This window comes from Myotis brandtii, unplaced genomic scaffold, assembly GCF_000412655.1.
Source record: "Myotis brandtii unplaced genomic scaffold, ASM41265v1 scaffold479, whole genome shotgun sequence".
Taxonomy (NCBI): domain Eukaryota; kingdom Metazoa; phylum Chordata; class Mammalia; order Chiroptera; family Vespertilionidae; genus Myotis; species Myotis brandtii.
In genome coordinates, this window is record NW_005368305.1 from 2,671,971 (window position 1) to 2,693,785 (window position 21,815).

The following is a 21,815-nucleotide window of genomic DNA, read 5'->3' on the forward strand; positions in this document are numbered from 1 at the left end:
CAGAAGAGCTTAGGCACAGGATATACCATTAGTGATTCATTATAGATGTGATATCTCTCACTCCATTCTCTTAGGTCTTTCCTGTAGTTGTAAAGGTGACTTTAAACTCCCCCCTCCTCTTCCCACAAAAGAAGTAATCCTTGTGCTTCTAGATATTTTCTACACCCATGTTACCTATTAGTGTGTTCCCAGTGGTCCCAACTCCCAATCTCCATGTAGTTCTTGTTTATCTGAAGTTGCTATAAATTATTGTTATAAATCACTGTGAATCCAGCTGACAATTGTGCAACATTTGCCCAGGACCCACAGCCCAGTGTTTAACTCACTGACTAATGTGTAAGCTCTAGTGTTCTTAGAGTGGCCATTTGAAGCATGTTCTCTCTGTGTCCCTCTCTGGATAGATGGATGGCTTGATATACAGGTCTACTTATTTATAGTGTTCTAATATATATTCAGGTGGGTGCACACATTAGAAAAATCTGCTTTGTACATATGTGCATAGAGTAGATGTTGCTAATATAAAATATAGCTGTTTCTAATATACTGTGTATAGTATGCTTTTGTGTGAGTTCAATTTGTATACATTATACATGCATTTGTTTGGATTTATACATTTTAAGTAGATTTTATTTTTAATATGATTTATTAAGAATTTTCATCAGAGATTAAAATAATGAATTTGTAAAAAGAAACTACCACCATCACAACAAAAACACAGAATGACTCCTGTCCACACTACTAAGCATCTTTTAAATCACCTCACATTTCCCAGGCACCAGAAATCCACATTTTCTCTTCTTTTTTACCTAAAAAAGGAAAGGGTATCAGTGAAGAGCAGGTAAAGATTTTACTCCACCTCAGCACGGCAGGGTACCCAGCAGTTCATCATTTCTCATACCACATTTTCTGTCCCTTATAAGGATGCACCGATGCACTCCGGTACCCAAAGCAAGCAGCCAGTCAGTCTTTTTCATTGACTAAAGGACTTCAGCTCTTTCTGAGTTTTTTGTTGTTTTCTTTTTTTTGGGGGGGGGGTAAGGTGCACTGTATTACAGATTTAGTTTGAAAATCACCAAATTATTCACTGAAAATGTAAAACTTGGTGTTCTGGATGTTTCTTTTCTATTAACAAATGCTGAGATTACAGCCCTGGAATTGTTGACTCCCAGGGGTCACTTTAAGGTGCATGATGGACCATTATGTAGATTGACTGCAGTTGCGAGAAATGACAGAGATCCCCATGTACCCTACACCTAGTTCTCCCAATGGTAACATCCTGCATAACAGTAGCACAGTAGCTCGTAACACAATTGAAAAACTGAACTTATTTGGATTTTACCAGTTTTACATATATTTAGTTTTCTAAATTTTATCACATATGTAGGTGTGTATGAAAGTCAAAATTCAGGGTAGTTCTATCAGCATGGTACCTCCTGCTACCTTTTATAGCCACAACCACCTCCCTATTCTATCCCTAACTCCTATCTAGTATATATAATTTTAAAAGAAGAAATGCATCCATGTATTACTTGTGTAATTAATATTAATAAACAAATGGTACACACACTTTCTCATCTGCATATTAAGAAACTAGAGGCCCAATGCATGAAAATTTGTGCAAGAGTAGGCCTTCCTTCTCCTATCTGCCAGCACCAGCTTCCCTTTGGCACCCGGGACCTGGGCTGGTTTTCCTCCGGCCCCAGCTTTGTCAGGAAGGACGTCTGGAATGACATTAGGAAGACTGCCGGCCCCAGCTTCATCAGGAAGGACATCTGGAATGATGTTAGGAAGACATTCGGTCTAATTAGCATATTACACTTTTATTATAGATTGATCTGAATTCTTCAAATTTATTCATGACTAAGAAGTCAGAATTTCATGTTTTGAAACTCTAATGTATTTTAAAAATTACTGTTTAGAGAAGGTACAGTATAACAGTTCCTAAATGAAATTATTTCTAATTTCACCTACAAGTGATGAAATTGTGGAGGAAAGGAAGAAAGGAAGGGAGGGAAGGGGGGCTGGAGAGAGAAGACAAGAGGTGGAGGGAAGGGAGGGAGAGAGGGATGCAATGGGGGAATGGGAAAGAAGAAGCCAGGGAGGAAGGAAAGAAACAATGTATGTAGACACATGTCCTGAAAATAACCAATGTATTAATGAGAGTTTGCTGGTATTCTCTTTTAATTGAAAAGGTTCTTGCCAAGGTGACACAGTGCCATGCAGATTAAGGTGACCATAATAACTGTCTGCTGACTTTCCAATTCACTGAAACGAGCAGGGAGGCTGCATTTTATTTTTCCCTGCATTCAAATGAACAGAACAGGACTGGCATATTGTCCCAGCAGACCAAGGGCCAGGACAGGGAGAAAGAATAAAGGAACAATTCTCTCATTTCACCAAGGGATACAAATGTGGAAGGAACCACCAAGGTCCAAGTGAGCAAGAGAATCCCATGACAGAAAGATCTCCAGGGGCCTAGAAATCTGTTGCTATGGGCCCTTTGCCAACATGCCCAGAGAGCAGAGTGGATGGTGCCGCTTGGTGGGGCTTCCGTGGTGAAGGGCCTTCTTCATTCACCTGTGGCAAGGGAGCTCACCCCATTGTGGTCATGCAGCCGGATTCCTGGACAGAAGGCAGTGGCTTCCACGTGACTGAGCAGATGTGTGACACGTGTGGGTGTTGGATTGTGCAGCCCTCTACCAGGGCCAGTCAGGAGCTGACACCTACCTGATACCCCAGACCCCGAGCTGCTGCAGATTCCCGCCAGCCATGTATGTACTGTTTATACAGCCTGTCTCCACACGGCCCCAAGTATGAGCTTAAGATATGGCCTTTTTCCAGGTCCTGGGAGCCTTTCTTTTGTCCTTCCACAGTCCTGGTCACTAATTGTTTATGCACATCAGCCTGAAAAGAACTTCTGGCTGAGCAAGGGTCCCTTCAATATTTTCTGCTTCAAGTCTCCCTTTGAGACCTGCCCTGAGCACAAAATTGTGGTAATTTTTCACCTGAAAAGAATTTTAAATGCCACCAATTGAGCAAGATGCTGATTCATTATTTATCAGACCTATTCCTTGTACTGGGCTTTTGGCTCAGAGCTGGGGGAACAGAGTAGCTGGGCTCAAGAGAATAGCTGGTTTCCTTAGTTTGTTTCTCTAAAACCCTAGGTTCATAAATACCAAGAGGCAAACCCTCACATGGAAGGTGCGTACTTAGGAATGCGACTTAATGTCAGGACAGTCCTCAGGCAGCTCTCAAAGGTTGGAGTGGAGCATCAAGAAGGGCATTCAGAGGCAGGTAATGGATATAAATATGAAACTGAATTAGAGGGAAAGTCATGCTGACCCTGATCTCTAAAAGGCTGGGTAAGATCTTGTGTCTGAAGAGTCTTCTCATTCCCTGTTGGTAATAAATAAAATGCTTACTGTTGTAGCTATGATATGTGACCCACTCCTCTTGAAATATAAGATCTCTGATATGAATATTTCATGTCTGTAAAGTGACGGATCCCACCAGCAAAGGAGCTGTTGCTTTCCTTGAGGTAATTTTTCCTCTTGCTCCCCACTGCTGGCGGTACAGCTTCATAAATAATTTCTTTTGCTGAAGGAAGAGAAAGTGTTTTCTATAAACTCATTATCCGGGGCTGTTTATAGCTGTTGGGAGGACAAAGTCTTCCTTTGTCCCTCAATGTGTGAGAGCAGTGCAGACTTGATTGTACAAAATATGTTTTGTAAATGTTGTACTATTCGTCTGCAAATAAACTTGGTAGCAAATACACTTAAAAAAAAAGATATGTCAATCAAATTTGTATCTTGGAAGAAAAATAAAATTTAGAAATTCAAGGAAATTTTAAGCAAATTTTTAACAGAGTAAATTTATATAGTGGATGATTTATATATTAAAAATTTTATTACTATTTATAATCTTTTAATTCTGTCATTTAAGAAAATGTTAGCTATGAAAAGAAAAATACTTAATTAGCTCTATAATCTTTAGTTAGTTAGGCCTTATTTTACATTTCTTTTATTTATTTTTTGTATTAGATTTTTGCAACCAAATTCAGTAATTAGGATTTCTTTTTTTTTTGTAATTAAAGTTAAATTATGATAGTGCATTTTGTGTCTTTACTAGATCAGTTACTAACTAGTATCTGTTTTTTCACAATGAAAAATATTATTTTAAATTATCATTATACAATTTAGTGAATACGTTAGATCCTTAATAACATTTCAAAGTCATCCTCACCTCTACTTATCCTCTGCCCCTCTCAGAAAAGCCCTTCACCGTGGGTTGTTTCTTATTGAAATATACCCATCATTTAAAGTTATTTTCTTGAGTTGTTGAATGGGAAATTACAAAGGCAGTAATAAAAATTTTCAGGTCACCAAGAGTTATGTTTTATTTAACTGCTGAACTCTTGCTATTAGAAGAAAGGATGATTAGTTGTTTTCATTTACACTGTGACATTTACATTAAGCAATGAATGCTCTAGTGGTGCATTAATTTTTCATAGGATTCTGGATGTATATAATAATTTGTAAACATTTTTCTATATTTGAGTATATAATATTACATTTTATTTAGTAACACAAATGCATTTTCATATTCAATCATATGAATCTCTCTGAATATTTATGGAATTTAAAAACTCAATGTGAAATTATTTTCAATTTTATTCTATATTTCTTCCCTAAATGTTTTTAAGTTATTCCTCTTTTAAATAAACAAAAGCAAACATGTTTTATTAATTTTTAGAGAGAGAGGTAGTGAGAGGGAGGGAGAGAGAGAGAGAGAGAGGGAGGGAGAGAGAGAGAGAGAGAGAGAGAGAGAGAGAGAGAGAAACATCTATGAGAAAGGGAAACATCAATTGGCTGCCTCCACAGCCCGTCCAGCGGGACCCCAGCAGCAAGTTAACCTACCGTTGGAGTGTTTGCCCCTGGTGGTCAGTGCCCATCATAGCGACTGGTCCAATGGTTGAATGAACAGTCTGACACTTAGCATATTAGGCTTTTATTATATAGGATGACTATTAAGTAAATGAGTTGCAGTGAAACAGCTGGCTTTTTTGCATCATGGAATCAAACATCTGTATGATTAAATGTTTAATCATTTTCACACAAGGTAAATATAATTAAAGACTACTGTAAAACACCTTCCTCATGTTATTTATTTTTTACCATTAGAGATAAGATGGAGAGAGATTGGTAATGATACTGTTTGGTGGATTCATAATTGTTCAATCTCTATGGATCTTTAAATTGATGGAAATATTTAAGATCACGTTACTGTTATCTTTGAATATTTCAAGGGTTTCTGTTGTGTTCAATGGGTTAAAACTCAGGGCAACCTTAGGAAAAGCTTCCTGAGGGAAACAAAATGATTGCATGTCTACAAAGAATAAAGCACCATGCTTAGTACCTTCAGATTTTATGCCTTGAAATAATTACAGCTTTTTGTAATATTATTTCTGTTTTTTTTATTTTAAAAGAGAAACTGAGTGATATGATTATTGCTATGATTCTACCAAGGTTTATAAGATGTTAACATCCTGCCTTTGCTGATAGTACCAGACATTCCCTGACTTATGATATCCAACTTAAATTTTTTGACTGTATGATGTGTGAAAGTGATGCCATTTAGTAGAAACTGTGCTTCAAATTTTGAATGTTGATCGTTTCCTGGGCTAGTGATATGTGGTATAATACTCTCCCATGATGCTGGGCATTGGTAATGAGCCACAGCTTCCAGCCAGCCAGGCAATCATGAGAGTAAAAAACCAATACTCTACAGTGTTTTCATTGTTTAGATGATTTTGCCCAATTGTAGGCAATGGAAGTGTTCTGAATACATTTAAGGTAGGCTACGTTAAGCTATGATGTTCGGTAGGTTAGTTGAAATGTATTTTCAACTTAAATTATGTGTTTTTTGGGGACATAACCTCTTGAAAGTAGAAGAGCATCTGTATATGTTTAGACAACTGATGAACACTTAACAAAGACAGAGGGGAATAAATTTCTATTAAGGACTGGAAGGGGTCATGAGTTCCAGTTTTATGAAAGATATTCTGTAATAACTTCCAGAGCTTTGCCAGTTTCCTTAGTTCTTTCAGAGTTTAGTATTATCATTCAAGATAATCATTAGAGGGAGATTCATATTTCTTGGGAATACATGTACATACAAATTAACTGTTGCCAGATTTTCTAAGACTGTGGAAGAAGGCCAACATATCAACCTGGAATTAAGAAATCGATCAGAATTTCTTATGAGATGTTTTATTTCAGCATACTATCAAGAAGAAAAAGAAACACTGGAAAAATTGTATTGTTCAAATTCCAATCTAACTGTTTTTGGCATTGCACTGGTCAAAGTATATGGACTAAAAAAAGCACCTTATTAAGTTTCTTTACTATAGAATTTATGCTTTTCTGAAATCTTACATCATAAGATATAAGAGCATTGATTTGTAGTCGGATAGACCTAGGTGAAAACCCCAGCTTTGTAAACTACTAGCTATATTACCTTGCCAAAGGTTAATTGAAATATTTCTACTCCTGCCTCTTATACCAGTATATAGGTAAATGTAACTTATCTCATTTTATTATTTAGAGGATTGCCTTCAATAATACATATTTTCATATTTGGCACACATTAAGTGCTTAATAAAAGTATTATAATAAAAAGGAAATGTTATCATTAATAAATAATGCAACCATACATAAAAAGAACTTTCGCTGGGAAATTAGAATTTAGATAGGATTATAATAGTTACTAAACTCTTCAAGCTAAAATGAATACATGTAAACACTGTTGGTCATCAATCCTTTTTTGTTGTTGTTAAGATCATTATAGGAAATATTTATGTTTTGCTATCATAATGCAATAATATAAAGCATCATTATAAATTCAAATTTACTCTTGATTTATACTACCTCTTCACTGCAAAGAAGAGGACATAATCAGAGTTTCAAAAACAACGAGGCTTCTTGTTCTAAACATTTTACTTCTAGGAATTTATTATATCTACATTCACTCATAGATACATGTATATTGACCTTGGTTAAATCACTTTATAATAACAAAAGTCTAGAAAGTTAAATTATGACTCTATAAGTTCATTCAGACATCTTTAAAAATGAAAAGAGCAGGAACAATAAATTTAACCTGAGTTATCTTTGTATCATCTTATACATGTTTTATTTTTTTATTGTTACACTTTGGAATTGTATTATTCCTCACTTTTGCTTCTGTAGATGAAATAAGTCATAGCCTAGTAAAATTACAATTCTTTTATTCATTTCAAGAACATTTTTATAAATTCAGCTCATTTCTGCATTAAGAATGATAGTGGTTGAGTATTAGTTGGTTCTATTATAAGAATCATGGGGGGATTAAATATTGTGTCTTAAAAAGCTAGGTCTATTATTATTTAGATTGTCATAGAACCCTCAGACATAGATAGAAATCAACAATCTTCTGACATAAGGTTAAAATACAAGTGGCATACCTGTGTATTTCCTTCATAGACTTGTGTGTTGAAATAGTTTCTCTATTGAAGAAAATACAGGCAATGCAACATAAGACTATTAGCTTCATGAGGGCAGGATTTAAGAGCTTCATTTCGGTGATATATCCCCAGCGTCATGTATCTGGTGCATAGTAGGTGATGATTATACATTTGTTGACTAAGGACATTTTTTAACATTCGCTTGCAAGTTGAATTAATGGAAATGCTATCAATAGAATTGAACTAGATATCTGTTGATTGTTTAAGCTATTTTCAATTATGAGATAAGAAGACTCCTTCCAAAATGAAAACCAGAATGCAACATATCTATTGAAATCAGAGCATATTGCACATTCCTCTGGAAAGCCTCATTATGCAAATCTATTTAAATTCCATTTAGTGATATTCCTGATATAGTTTGAGGTTGATCACACAGTTAACAGCAACTATATTTATAAAAGATACTTCCTAAACATATTTTGATACACCTTTTTTGTGCTTGTCTCCTTTGAAGAGTCCCTGTAACCATTCAGCCAGGTGTCGGGAAGCCATGCAGTAGCTGAGCACCCTTACTTCTGACACCAGCCTCAGATTCAGTTTTGGAGATGCTCTCACCCTGCCCGCCTTCTGCAGCAGCCAGGCAGAGTGCCGACTCCTTCACAGCAGTGAGGAACTCTTCAGGCTCCAGAAGTAAGTTAATTGCCTTCAGTTTGATCATTGCCAATGGGAGCTCCTTCCAGTTAAAAAGAATGTCCTAATTTTTGCTGACTTCAGTGGTTGCAAATAATTCATTGCTAATTGTGTTTCAAAGCTAAATTTATACGGGGTGTCCCAAAAAATGTGTATACACTTTCACAGCTGAGAGCTCAATTTTGAAAATGAAATGTATTTTAATAATCACTGCCTTTATAGTTATTCAAAGCATGTATATACATTTTTGGGACACCCCATATTTCTTAATGATAAATAATAACTTATAGATCTATTGGGTTTTTAATGAAAAAGTACATACCAAGTACTTACATAGTGTTATTTATTTCTAGTAAAATTATTGGCAGGAAAAAGGTGGATTTGCTAGTATAAAAACAAACAAACAAACAAACCTGATAGCCTTACTTATTTTACCATCAGAAATAGAAGAAGCAAGCTAATTTTTACTCAACATCAGCTATGTTCTAGAAACTCTGCTAAATGTTTGAGCATATATTGCCTATGCTGGGAAACAATCCTTAGAGTGAACAATTGCTGACTTGAAAAGAAATTCTGTACATTTTGCTAATTGAACACCAGATAATGACTAAGACTAGTCACATATGTATCCTATGCCTTGTGTTACTATAGAATCAAAAAATGGAATTTTCAGTAATGAATTCTCTTTCTACATTTTAGCATCCTATTGTATCTAAACATTCTCTATCCAACTCATGTCATATTGCAATATAAAAATAATTAGAAAGTGTAGAGTATATCCTAAATGTTTTGTGTCCACAATAAAAAACAGGCAATGTCTTCCCAAAAAAACCACATAGGAGAGGTTTACTAAAAAACCTTATAAATTAATGTACAAATTAAAACCAACATTATTCACTAATTGTTATTTTTTGTCATCTTTCTGGAGATACAAAATATATAATTTTTTATGTTTATGACCTATATCTTTATGGAATTTTTTAATTTTTTAGGATTGTTTCACAATGCATTGCCAAAATTTATATTTGCAGCTTTGAGGAATAGACAGGGGAAAGATTGAAATACTAATGTTTGCATGTGAGTAAACAGATGCAGAATGAACAAGTATTTTATCAAAGTATCTTGACTAATGATTTGTAAAGATGAGATAAAATCCCTGGCCTTTTGATTCATAAAAATCAAGCACTCACCCGGGCCAGTGTGGCTCAGTTGCAGAGTCATCCTATACACCGAAAGGTTGTAGGTCTGATTCCCAGTCAGGGCACATACCTTAGTTGCAGATTCCATCCTCTGTTGGGGTGCATACAAGAGGCAACCAGTTGATGCTTCTCTCTCACATTGATGTTTCTCTCTCTCTCTCTTCCTGTCTCTAAAATCAATAAACATATCTGTAGGTGAGTATGAAAAAAAATCAAGCATTTATTCTATGACTTTGATCACTTGTGGTATATGGAGATATGGGGGTGGAACTAGAAATAAAACTTTTCCTGATTGGTTGGATTATTGACTGACATATTCCTTTTGTGTCATTGAAGGAGATTTTGTGGCTGCTTATAAATATTAATACTGAAAAAAAACTGAAGAAAAGGGAAATCACATATAGGAAAATGAATTGAAATCAGGAGACAAATTAAATTCTAAGCTACATATATATTTTTGGGCTTTCTAATTACTGGATAAATCAGATAAATGCATTAATTACATGGCTATTTTCATAGGATTTGAAAAGTCAAGACAATTTCTCTAGAAAATTCCTTACTTTCCTGGTTCATACCTATGATTCTATTGTTTTGCCATTTTTATAGTTTACTTAGTTTAAATTTGACATATTTCTTTTTATCCCTCCTTCTCCCCACTATTTGATATAGGCATCTCTTGCTGCTCTTAGGAATATATTTTTATCAAAATGTCACCACACAGAAAATGCTGTGGATGAATTTTTATAAAGAGCAAGGTTTGTTAGAACTGATATTGTCTTTTGGTAATTAGGTGCTTAGCAATTGAAATTTCCTTGAGAGGAAGGGTAGAAGACACGTAATAACCTTAGTTTATTTTCCAGCATATTACAGCTCAGTATGCCAGCAATAGAAATGGCTATGCCCTTCAGAGAACATAGAGATTGTTGTTTAGGAATTTATTTCTGAATCATGGTGCTATGGATTACATAAGTCTTAAAGCAGGCAGCCAGTACGTTTTCCTAGTGTGCTCAAAATACTGTAGAAGGACCACTTTTAAGAGGTAAACAAAAAGGATATATTAGGTTATATTAATTTATTATAGCTATAAGTGTAGCATAAAATGATGAGTCTAAGTATGTGGAAGACAGATAAGAAGTCATTGTTTTAGCGTAGGTTTCTTCTATGTATATTTTATTACCTTGTACTCCTTTGGTACATGATTTACTCATTTATCTTAAGAATTGCTTTTGTTGCTTAGGTCCTTGAGTTTTTTTTATTAAATAAAGAAACTTGAGGAAGATAGTCTAGATTTTTCATCTTTTACTTTCCTTAAAGAAATGGAGGACCCCATCTAAGCCTGATTGAATTCACACATTTGGAAAACATGGAAATGTATAGGGTTTGTTTCTTAAAAGCAACCACATAAGAAACTCCAGAGATTTTATCTGGCCAACAATTAGATAATTAACGAATTTTTGTTTTCCATGAATAAGGCTGACTTTTTAAAAATAAAACATCTGATGTAATGAAAGCTCTTAGCAAAGGAAATATATTTACTGATATAGATTCCCTTGTGTAAATCATAAGACTTAGTTAATTCAAATACATTTTCATTTACTAATGGCAATAAGGCCAAAGGATTTACTTAATTAACCTGGCAATAGAAGGCTAAACAGAAATAATTTATATATTGAAAATGTCTCTTCTGAGTTAATGCTTAATTCAATTTTTTTAATTAGCAGTCCATTAGTCCGTAGAAGTAGTATCTTCTTTTCCCTTCCTATTTTTTCTTTGGAGTAACATTAGGCTGAATTCTTTAATGGAATTAATCACCCTGAAAAAAAGAGAAAGTAAATACATTCCTAATTAGCTTCCCCAAATTTCAAATAGCTCATTGAAAATTCATAGCACATCCATTAAATCCCTTTAAAAAATAAATGGAACACTGGGAACTTTCTTGGAGGAAATAATGAATGGAGAAGTAGTACAATAATGAGGCAATGGGATATCCATTAGTTATTAGTGCAGGACAGTTGAAGAGGTGGTGGTTATTATGATGGTTATGTTTCTCACTGTGGCATTTTCAATTAGTCTTGGTCAGTAAAATAGTACTTTTGTCTGTTTCTGCTATTGTTTCTGGTTTAACTAAAGCACTGATGAATTTAAACATTAAACAATAATGTCTGAACCGGAGATGTGTATGCCTGTGTAAATAGATCCATATATATCTAAAGATAATTTACTATACACATAATAGCAATGATGGTCACTCTATAAAACTAATATGCCTTCTATATATTAAGGTTTGCTTAATAACATTTCATATGTAATATTTAAAATAATTTTATTTTGCTGAAACAAATTTCCTGATGTTTAAGACTTGTAAATATCAATTCTAATAACATTAGTTGACTTATCATAATAATTGCAAACATTATTTGATACTTTCTAATAGTTTTTAATAAACATTATTTTTTATTCTTATACTATCTATTTGATACACTTTAAAAATTGTATATGCTCTCAACCAGATCGATATTTTATGCTTAATACCTTTAGGTATATATTTATATACTTGAAATCATACCAGACGCTTGAGCCACAAAAGCACAGTTAGAAATTAGTGTTACCATAATATGCTAACCATGAATACTAAGGTGGTTACATGAATTAGGTTTAGTAATCCCAATTCCAAAAGGTAGAACAAAGAGGAAACATGTTATACTATGCAGTGCTCATTTTAAAAAGAAGAGTGCAAAATTCTTAAAGAAAGCAAAGTTTATAATTACTATCATGAATGTATGTATTTTGGGTCCAGTTTGATACATCCAATTTCCTAAGTGCCTTAAATTTAACATGCTGCAAACTAAGCACTTGGTTCTCCCTCCAAATATACTCTTTAGACATTTCTGAGCTCAGTATATGACTTCACAATTTACCAGATAAAAAAATAGGCATCATCTTGTCACCTCTCTCCCTCATTCCACAAATTCTGTCACCTAATCTGGTCATATTTACCTACAAAAAAAATCTTCTGAAATTCATCCACTTTTTTCCATTTGGGACCACCATTTCCCAGTCCCAAATAATATAATGTCGCCCCTGGGCTACTCCAGAGGCTCCTAAATTATTATAGACACAGAGGCACCTATTCTGTCTATTCTCCATAAGCAGCCAAAGAGAGATTTAGAGACACAAGACTGAGACGTCATATCTCTCTATAGACTAAGTTCCTTATCATGACTTACATGCTCTTGCGGTTTAGCACTTTTCTAAATGCACCCAACTTATCCCACAATGCTCCCTTCCCTTCCTGGATTCCAGGAACCACCAGAAGTCCTTAGGTTCTTCCCTGTCATGTGATCTCCCACTTAGGTCTTTGCATCTGTTTGTTTTTCCCTAAGGAGATCATTGCTGTCACCTATTTTTTGCCTAGTATATCAACAAGCTAGTCACCTCCTGACAGAAGCCTTCCTTGCTATGCCTGACCCTATTATCTTCTCTTAACATCGTGTAGCTATAACTCGTTACAATTGTATGTCTCTTTGTGGAGGTGTCTGATAATGTTGACTTCCCTGCCAGATTGTAAGCACTATATGGTCACAATCCATGTTCATTTTGACCATCGTAAAAACCCCTTTTTATATTGAACACAGGCATAGATCCTCTCTCATTCTCTCTCTCTCTCTCTCTCTCTCTCTCTCTCTCTCTCTCGTGTGTGTGTGTGTGTGTGTGTGTGTGTGTGTGTGTGTGTGTGTGTGTTTTAAGAGATATATTTCTGAGATTTGAAAAAAGTATCATAGGAGTATCAGGGAAAGAAATTTGTAGCAAATAGGAAATGTTGGCACTGGAAAATTATTATTTAAATTTTCCCCTTTCTTTAGTAATTTACTGTGATAGTTTTTTTTTAGAACTGTCATAGCTTTTGTTATGAAGTTCCCAAAACTATGATTCTACTAAAAATAGCCAGACCTTTGTGTTTCTAGAACTAACAACAAGTAGTGGCATGAAATTCTTCTACTTCTATATTGATAATGATAAATGTTAAATAAGAATGTTCAAATGTTTAAATATGAATGTCCAACCCAAGGCACTCGTTGGTAAAACAGAGGAAGTTTCTATCATGTAAGAAATGAGCATTCTTTTATTTTTATCTGACAAAAGAAAAATTCCAAGGATATCAACTAGAACAAATTTTTTTTTTGCATTTTCCTGTTGTCAAAGTTTGATCCTGTTTACTGCAGTCTTACCATTCACAGTGGGTGTTTATTTTTCCAGTGCCATTAAACTGCTACCCTTTCCTCTTTTCAGTCTGAGCACCATTTTCATGGACTTGTTTTCAGATAGGTGATGGATCAAGACCCTGTGCTTGCTGTTACGAAGCAGGTTCAGATGAAATCAAATGGAATTTTTGTTTAAAAAATAATTATATATCAGTACGAGTGGAAAGAGTATTACAGTGCAAAAAGAACTGCCATAGATAAATAATGATAAAAAGCTGCAAATGGTCACGGGAGTTCAATGGAAAAAAGGTACTTCCATCTGAGATTATGCAAACATATCTCTTAGTAGAAGTAGACTTGTCTGGACCACAGATACCTTTCAACATTGGGCTGTTGTTAATATGCTGATGTATTGTGTCATTTAGGTGAAAATTCCAGAAGGTACACAGATAATGTACAGTTCTCCCCAAAGCCCTTAAGTACTGACACCAAAACTAAAAAGTCTTAGCTGGCAGTATGTGGTGTTGAAAGGCCTCTGCTCTCTCTGCCTACTGTTATGTAGTGTTGGCCCTGTGGGTTGCTAATACTACAGTTCTTACTGTGAAGTGTCCTGGGAAGAGGTCTGAATAAATGCTTTTCTTTAGGAGATAATGATTACATTTAGGCCCAGGAGATTGTGTCATGGGGAGAGTACTCCTGGCAGCTGACATCAGATGCATGGAAACAATCTTATTGCAAAGCATTGGCTATGAAACCCGTTGGAAAAAATCCAATTTGTACAGACTCAGCCTTAGTTATTATCCCAGTTATTTTGATGAGCAGCCTGTCCCACTGACCGAGCAGTTAACCTCCTTTATACTATTGTGAGTGTCAGTAGGGATACTTTAGCATATGTCAGATTTAGAATTTTCTGGGTAAACTGAAACATCTTTCATCAACATAAAACTGAATGTGGGCGATTTTACAGCAAGAAAAACCTTGGCAATACAAAGGCTTCTAAAAGAAAATTCAAGGTTTGCCATATGGAGAAAGTGACAGACTGGAAGAATCTATGTATATTGATCCTAAACACTAACTTAATATTACGAATGACATATTTGAATGGGAAAGACACCATGAAATTTAAAGTTACCACTACATGGGAAGATACGTGAAAAAAAGTAGGGACTTTTTAGACATATCCTTACTAGCTGAAAACAATGTAAGAAAACCTATGTTGTATGATACACTTGGATAATACAGTTTTGAAAAGTGCTATGTTGGATGATACACTTGGATAATACAGTTTTGGTTCAGAAGTACTTAATAGCTAAAATGTTGAAGAACCTCCGTGGTGTTGAATATATTTTATATTTGAGAGGGGATAAATAAAGCACACCATTGGGAATATTGTCAAGCAGGAGTTGAGTTATGAGTTAGTCCCAAATGGATTTAGGAATATTTACTGTGTCACTGACTTGGCATAAAAACACATTTTCCCCTCTATACAATAAACTATCAAGCAGATAAGGTTTGTCAACTGAGGAGAAAGCTTTGTTTGTGAAAGCAACATTTTTTCCCCCTCTAATGGCTTTTCTTGGTGTCTGGCAATTCTAAATCCGTAATAAAACCTTGGCTTTCTTTTTGATCACTTGCATGCAAATATGGATTATGATGCTAAATCCTGAAGCCTTAACATACTGTTTAATATCTGGAAAACAAATAACCTTTTAAAACCTGCTTACTTATTTATGTCATGAAGATAGAGTTCCATTACAGGCACATGAGCACCTCCTGGGTTATTTCAGTGCCTACTACAATAATGATTGTAACACAAAAATAATCTGCAATTGAAAGCATACATTTATTATTTATAAAGAAACAGAAAGACAAAGTAAACTGTTTTGTAACAAGAACTCTATACTTAAAATTGAGAATTGAAAAGTAAACACTGACAAATAAAAATATATATTTTAATATATTTTCATTTTATCAAGGTTATTTTATGAAGAATTTTTTAACATTTCTTATATGCATCTTGAAATAAAACTATAGAATCTCAGAATTTTCATTCAGTATAATTAAGGAATAACTCAATTATAACAGTTATAGAGATAATAAGAGTGGACCTGTGGCATTCATGGGTTGTATATGTGAACACTCCAGCCCGAAAAATAGTATTCAAGAATGAGTCACATAATAATGAGTTCAGAAGATATTCAATATCTGAATTACTTTTTTAGTTCATTCTGTGTTTAGCATGACATACCAATAACTTTTATTAAAGGTATAAAGAAATTCTTTAAAAATTTTCAGCAGTTCTATATTATATTGTATTATACTAGAGGCCCAGTGCACAAAAATTCATGCACTGGGAGGGTTCCCTCAGCCCGGCCTGCCCCCTCCCACAGTCCGGGAGCCCTCAGGGGATGTCCTACTGATGGCTTAGGCCTGCTCCCTGAGGGAGGGCCACCAACCGATCATGGGAAGGTGATGCCCCCATCATGCCACTGCTGCCACTGCAGCTGCCTGACGTCCGGAAGGCATCCAGTCTAATTAGCATATTACACTTTTATTATTATAGATTATATTATATTATATTATATTATATTATATTATATTATATGAATTATATTATACTAGTGGCCAGGTGAATGGATTCCTGTAATTGAAAGGAAATTAATTAGAAGAAATATTTTAATATCGCTATTTGCCCTTTCTCTATAATAGAAGTGTGAACCAAATTCACGATCGGCAATGACAAATCAAAACACACGCATGTGATTGGCGCCAGTGAGAGCTTTATATGAATCGTGCATGCGTGAGTCAACTTAGCCTTTTACATATATAGAATAAACTTGCTTAATTGGACCTGATTTCTGATTCAGCTAAACTTTTTCTAGCCCAGTGAAGCACCCCAACTTCTCTTTCAGGTAATTGTCAGCAATACAGCAGTAAATATCAACACGAAGCAGATTATTATTGTAGATCATTCAGGGAGAACAAAGGGTAAAATATTTAACTGCAGCAATGTTTGACTATATTCTGCACAGTGAGAAAAACTGAAGTCATTTTCAAGGTCCACCATTTCTTACTTCTTTTCAGTCGGGTCAAGTCTCTAAACTTTCTAAATCTCTGTTTTCTGGCTAATGAAAATAAAATAGGATTCTACTAAGTCTCTTATCTACCTACTCCAGGACTTCTATAGAACCAAATGAGATGAGGCAAGGGAAAATGCTTCACAGACATTTGGTTAAAGTGTAAAATTTTTGCACCTGGCTATAAAGCAAGTTGTGTTCCTGGGCTGAAGAAACTCCAAGGAAGCTAGTCTCTAGGGAGAGGAAGCCAGGCGCTGCTACGTGACATCATTACCCCGTGCCCACAGCCACCATTTCTGGGCTGGGCTGTGGGCCGCATTTGGCGCCATGGGGTCTCGGCAGCGTTGGCTGTGATTTGGTGGGCTGTCACTCTGGGGTGGTGGCAGGGCCTGTCCCACTTGGGGGAAGCCAAGTGTTGCTTTGTCAGCACTAGGTCCGCAGTGCTGTTTCTTTGTAAATGGGCAGTGCATGTCACTGTAGCTCCTACATTGAGCATCTGACCCCTGGTGGTCAGTGCATGTCACAGTGACCGGTCGGATGGTTGGAGGGACACTTAGCATATTAGCCGTTTATATATATAGATTATTTTTGTTATTCACTATAAATCAGTATGATTTCTAAATATTTTGAGACAAAATCCATATATATGACTCAATATGGAGTTGTACAAGGGTATTCATGTAAAGAGATCTATAGTGCCTCATTATGAAAACTAATTATAATAAAGGAAGATAATGAAGAAAATATCAAGTAAAAATCTGACAATCATTAAGTCAAAGTAGAGCTCAGCCTTATCTAGTCTAGTTGTATCCTTAGATTTTATTTTTGCTACATGATACCCATGATAAGAAGTAAATATTTTGTTCTCATATATTTTAGACCTCAGAAATTATCAAGTCTGTCCTCTAGACCTAAACAGGTGTTTCACTCATATAAGTTTTTTATGCTTTTTTTCCTTAGAATATTTCTTAAGTCACTTTTGGAATAAATCCAGGCATTAATAAAATACTAACTTCAGTTAAAAGATAGACTACTCTATGAAAATCTCTAATTTAGTCCATTCCAAATAACAAAAACATATACAGATTTGCAATGTACTTTTATGCAAAACACTCTTATGAGAAACAACAAACAAATATCAGTTATTTAATTTTTTAATGAATACATCAAATATGTTATAAATAACAAGAGTGGTAAGTCCAAGGCACTGGAGATCCTTATGAGAAATGGCTAGTTATAGATATTTATCTCTTGCTTCTGTTTTCAGTATTAGGTGCATTTTGACATGCTGCAATCAATTCCTTGCAAATTAGTAATCTATATTTAGGACATATAGTGATTTCACTTACTATATGTAGCTTATGCAGCATTCTATAATCATTCTGAATAAGTAGGAGAAAGGGAGAGAGAGAGAGAGAGAGAGAGAGAGAGAGAGAGAGAGAGAGAGAGAGATGAGTTTGTTGTTCCACTTATTTATGCAGTCATTGGTTGCTTCTTGTGTCTACCATGACCAGGGATTGAACCCACAATCTTGGCATATTGGGAGGACACTAACTAACTGAGCTACCCAGCCAGGGCATGATTTTTCCCTTTTTTAATGAGACATCGATTCACAAGATATGAATAACACACACGCGTGCTTCAATGTCAGCACCAGACCCTTGACTCTCAAAAGTGCATAAAAGAACTGATGTTTTAGTCCCACTGGGGAGCAGTTAACAGACACTAAAAATAAAGTGTTTGGGATTGTGGAATTGTTCCTACAGCTTGCAGATCCCCAAGGAAATGGAACCCTATCCCATCTGGTCATGGAAGGAGTACATGTATTAGAGGGTGTACAGGTACCATAGTGGTGGCCTGGATGAGAGTATGTTTCCTCAAACTTCCCTGGAGAGGTAGTCATTAAGTGCGCTCCTTTATGGTGTCAGCTGAGAGTGTTTCTGAGTCTTATTCTTGTGTTTTGATGTTTGATGGACATTCTGGAGCTTACCTACACTAGCAACCCATAGATAAATTTTAAATATGGATGCTAGCGACACATTCCACATTTCACATATAGTGCAGATGCCTTAATTTAGTGTACTTTATTGTCAGCAGATTTCATCTGCTCTTTTTGTATTTATTAATTTTAGTCTTTAATTTTAAGGGACAGTATAATGACAAAAAATGTAAATCATTTGTACATAGAAGAATTTGCATGAAGGACTTTAAGGTCAAGGAAAGAGTTTGTTTCAGAAACTACTTATCCAGATAAAATATTTTCATTTAAATATGACAAAATTTTCAATAATTTCTTTTAATTTTGATGTGTGTGTATATTTTGTGTGATTATATGTCTGCTGTTTAAGCATTTGTTCTCTGCTATTGAAGAAATAGATATTTTGTATGCATTCTTTTAATATTTTGTATTTTTCACATGTTTTGTGTAGTGTGGAGATTAAATTGGATTTGGAGTAAAGTTCAGTTCTATTTTATTTTTCCATACTTATAACCAATTTCCTGATATTGTTTCTTGAATAATCCATACTTTCCACAGTGAACTGAAACTCTAACTCTGCCATACAAAGAGCTTTCATGTATGCACAGATATAGTTCTTGACTTTCTACTTTATTTCATTGTTCTATTCATCACCACTGAACAAATACCATACTGTGATTTAATTATTCTATGTATAAGTCTTGAAATATTGTAAAATGAATGAATCCACTCTTTCCATTCCTCCTTCAAAATTTCCTTGGCTAATGTTGATTCTTTAATCATTGTCCTTTTTCAATTTTGGAAATAGACAATTTCAGTGAAAAATCATGTTGTGTATTTTATTGGAATCACATGTAATTTTTCTTTTAGTTTAGGGAGAATATATATGTTTAAGTTTTTTAGTATTGGATATATTTTCAATAATTTTTTAGGTCCTATAAAAAGGTTTTAATCATTTACCTTTATGGATATTGCATTTTGTTTCTTCACCTTAAGCAATCCTTCTGTATGTTTGCAAATACTTCAAACTGTTACATTTTCCAATTAACTGTGTCTACATAGTAACATTGCTTTTTATCATTAACTTCTAAGCACTTTTCTGAATTCTTACTAGTTTTCATAGTTTGTAGTTGTTCCTGCATTTATGTAATTTTATTTATAACATATATAATAGTGTTGTGTAAATGTGTGTTATATTATCATTATTTAATTGAACAGATCAGAAGATCTGATATAATAGTGAATGCAAATGGTGATTATGGCCATTTTTATATATTTTCTCCCCTTTAAAGGAAATGTTATAATGGTATGAAGATTGTACTTAAAGGCAGAAATTATCAAATTGAATATAAAAGCAAGACCTAATGTTATTTCCCTTAAAAGACAGCCACTTTGAATTAAGACATGCAAATAAATGAATAGCAAAAAAGTGAAAAAAGATATATCATGTATATATTAATCAAAAGAATATTAACATCATTCAAAATAGACTTGAGAACAAACAACTAACTAGGAAACAGAGATTTAGAGGAATATTCCATAATAATCAAGGTATAGCCTTCTTCCAGAATACATGATGATACTAAATGCACATTCAAATATTAAGAGAACTTTGCATATGGAGAAAAATAAAGGCAAAACATTTTTAGATGAACAAAACAGAATATATGTCAGAAGCCTACCTGGGTTGCAGATGAGATCCTGTGTGCTGGAGACAACCTATCAATGTGTTTTTCTCACATTGATGTTTCTCTCTCTCTCACCCTCCCTTCTTTCTGCTCTCTCTAAGAATCAATAGAAAAAAATCCTCCAAAATATCCTGGTGAGGATTTACAAAAAAACAACCCCCCGCCCCCCTCCCCCAAAAAAACAAACAAGATAAATATAAAAGTAAAGTTTATGACTTTAAGTTGAAAGACTACTTTGTTTATAATCAAACATGGCCATGAAATCCAGGAGTATTTTGAAACACACAATGTTGGAAGATTGTCACTATCAGAAATAAAAACTTATTGTAAAGCTACACTAATCATGACAATGTGGTATAGGTATAGCTACAACCAAGTAGAGGGGTAGAACATACAGTGTCCCAAAACATTCTTCACTTTACTGTTATACTGCACCATGTTTGTCAGACATTGTGTCCATGTATACATAATTTTTAAGAAAAATTACAGAGCACTGCATTGGGGTAAAGAAAAACATTTTATTGCTATATTAAATAACTATTAATATAAGAAAAATAAATCTAAATCCTACCTTCCACCATATATAAAACCTATACCAAGTGGATTATAATGTAAATGTCAAAGGCAAAGTAATTAAGCTTCTAGAAAATAGCAGAAGACAATTCATTCATGATTTGGAGACTATAGTTATCTTCTACATTAAATAAAAATTAGGAAAAGACCTATAAATTATATAATATTAAAAGTAAAGATTTGTCTTTATCAAAAGTTACCATTATGAAATTTCAAAAAGAAAAACCTCAATGGAACATATTTGTCACACATACTTGAAAAAGGACTTATACCCAGTTACATAAAGTCCTTCTATAAATCAGTGAGAAAAGTTTGACTAGTTCCCATCAGCAAATGAGTGGTACATCTACACAATGGAATACTATGCTATGGTAAAAAAAGAATGAACTCTTACCATCTGCAACAGCATAGATGGACCTGGAGAGTATGATGCTAAGCAAAATAAACCAGTCAGAGAAAGATAAGTATCACATGATCTCACTCATATGTGGAATCTAATGAATAAAATAAACTGATGATCAAAAATAGACACAGAGACTTAGAAGCGTGAACAAACTGATGAACTTCATAGGGAAGTTTTGGATAGGGGGAGTGTGTGTGTTGGGGGAGAGATTAACCAGGGAACTTATATACATACTAGGGCCTGGTACACAAAATTCGTGCACTGGGGCAGGGGGGAGGGTGCCCTCAGCCCAGCCTGCCCCCTCTCACATACTTGGAGCCCTCAGGGGATGTCCTACTGATGGCTTAAGCCCGCTCCCTGCTCCCCTTGGGGAACAGGCCTAAGCCGCAGTCTGGCCTCCCTTTGTGGGAGGCAGCCGGGTTGATCAGGGGAAGGCACCAGCCCCATCACCTGCTGCTGCAGCCACTGCCAGTCACCGCAGCCACCAAGGTGTTTTCATCAACA

General features: G+C 34.9%; 1 protein-coding gene across 1 annotated transcript in view; it reads left to right on the top strand.

Moving 5' to 3' along the window:
• The window catches only part of LRFN5 (leucine rich repeat and fibronectin type III domain containing 5), a 349,319-nt gene that overhangs the window by 154,785 nt on the left and 172,719 nt on the right, over window positions 1–21,815 (top strand). Inside the window, exon 3 of the mRNA XM_014547551.1 lies at window positions 8,016–8,191. The gene's annotated coding sequence lies outside the window, so the exon portion shown is untranslated. The remainder of the gene's footprint in view (window positions 1–8,015; window positions 8,192–21,815) is intronic.